This window comes from Petaurus breviceps, unplaced genomic scaffold (genome assembly GCF_028583685.1).
Source record: "Petaurus breviceps papuanus isolate PSGF00001 unplaced genomic scaffold, PetGlider_PUasm1.0 174, whole genome shotgun sequence".
In the NCBI taxonomy this organism is placed as follows: Eukaryota; Metazoa; Chordata; class Mammalia; order Diprotodontia; family Petauridae; genus Petaurus; species Petaurus breviceps.
In genome coordinates this window covers 39,415,710-39,417,612 of record NW_027185761.1, presented here as the reverse complement: position 1 = coordinate 39,417,612, position 1,903 = coordinate 39,415,710, and the positions used below count along the sequence as shown (strand labels likewise).

The 1,903-nt window shown below is 40.0% G+C and overlaps 1 long non-coding RNA gene across 1 annotated transcript in view; it reads right to left on the bottom strand.

Moving 5' to 3' along the window:
- Window positions 1-466: 466 nt before the first annotated feature.
- Window positions 467-1,903, bottom strand: part of LOC138158431 (uncharacterized) — a 20,484-nt gene continuing 19,047 nt past the window's right edge. Inside the window, exon 3 of the long non-coding RNA XR_011167637.1 lies at window positions 467-1,102. This is a non-coding gene — a long non-coding RNA (uncharacterized lncRNA). The remainder of the gene's footprint in view (window positions 1,103-1,903) is intronic.

Sequence of the window (1,903 nt, the reverse complement as noted above, 5' to 3'; positions counted from 1 at the left end):
GTAATGGCAAAACAAATTATGGTATATAAATATAATGGAATACTATTGTACAGTAAGAACTGATGAAAGAGATGGTTTTAGAAAAAACTGGGAAAATTCACATGAACTGATCCAAAGTTAAGTGAGCAGAACCAAGAGAACAATTCATAGTCTAATAACAGCATTGTGAAGATGAACAATTCTGACAGACTTTGATTACCCTAATCAGTGCCATAACTAACCATGGTTCCTGAGGACTGATAATGAAGAATACTTCCTATCTCCAGATATTGAGATGATGTATTACATATGCAAAATTTGACATCCATTTTGGACTTTCCAATATGAGAATTTCCTTCACTTGAGTATGTGTATTTGTTACAAAGTTTGTTTATTTCTTTTTTGGGGGGTGAGGGGGAGGTGGTGTTGGTAGTGGTGAAGTTGCCATGGAGGGGGAAAAACACTTAGATTAAAACCACTGGAAGGACCATGTAATTTTTCTTTACCATCATCCAAAAAAAGTATTTTTTATTTGTAGGATACCATGTGTAATGCCAAGCAAAGGCAACTTCCCAAGGTTCAAAATACCAGCATAGGTGCTCTCCATTTAATTCAGTGACAAATTAAGAACAGAGAGAATCAACATATAGCATAATTCAAAATACAGCATTTACCAAGTGTGATTAAATAATCTCCAAGTACTACCCCACCCTGGACATTACATTCATTTAATCAGTCACAAAGTCCCTCTTCTAAATACTACTCCACCCCTAGGCTGTACATTCATTTAGTCCATCACAAAGCCCCTCTTCTCAAATGGAGATTAGTTTCTAATCATAAGTAAAGTACATTCATTTGTTCAATCACAGAGCACAAAAAGGTCAAAAGTTTGCCACCCTTGCACAATTGAGTTACAACAAGCTTAAGCACAGCATTTAATACCCAAATGGAGGTCTTTTCTTCATCTTGACACGAGACAAGTTCTCCGAAATCTTTGTTCCTGGGGAGACAAAGCTTAGCAAGGCCACAAGATACATTGCCAGTATCTTCATTAATTCATTCTCTGTCTGCAGACCAGTCCTAGGACTCCTGAAAACATTAGCAAACCCCCCTTCCAGGATTTCTGTAAACATATAACAAGAAAATCCTTCTTCAGGGTTTCTGAACCAACAGCAAGGTTCCAAGACCTCTGCAACAACAGCACTGTCTTTCACCAGTGGACAAATCTGGCAAAACAACATCAAAACAGACAGACAAAGTACCAGCATAACAGCCATGTCTCCTCAGTCCTTGGCAGCTCTGGGTGGCAGCTCTCAAAAGTCCTGGGCAATTCAAAGCGGCCCTCAGCAATCCTCTCAGTCTCTCTCTGCCTCCAAGGTACTGCTTCCAAAAAGTTCTTCTGCCTCTCCCTTTTCTTGTGTCTCTCTAAATCTATGTCACCAGTTCCTCCCAGTTCAGCCCTCACTTTTCATGTCAACAAGTCCATCCCACAAGTGGGATTCACAAGCTCTGGGTTTTAACACAATCAAACCCCAAACCATGCCAATACAGGGGCATCTTTAAATTCAATTATTATTACACCATGTTAATTTTGGGATATAAAGAAGCACCCAACAGTAGGCTGTGGCTTCAGAGGGCCAATCACAAGGTATCTAATGTTAAATGTGCAATTAGCACTTGAGACCCTAGAGGGGGCATCTTATAACTCACCTCATTCCACCCCACCCCCACTAGGGAATTTAGATCTTGTTTCAATGACACCACATGTAGGGTTAGAGCTTCTAGCATTTTACTATCATTTTGGGGCTTGTTTCCACCTGACTTTGGTAAGGATGTTTCCTCATCCTTGCTCACCAGTAAACAAATCAAATCAAAATAGCAGCAGCAGCAGTAGCAGCAACAGCAACAGCAACAATTGCAACAG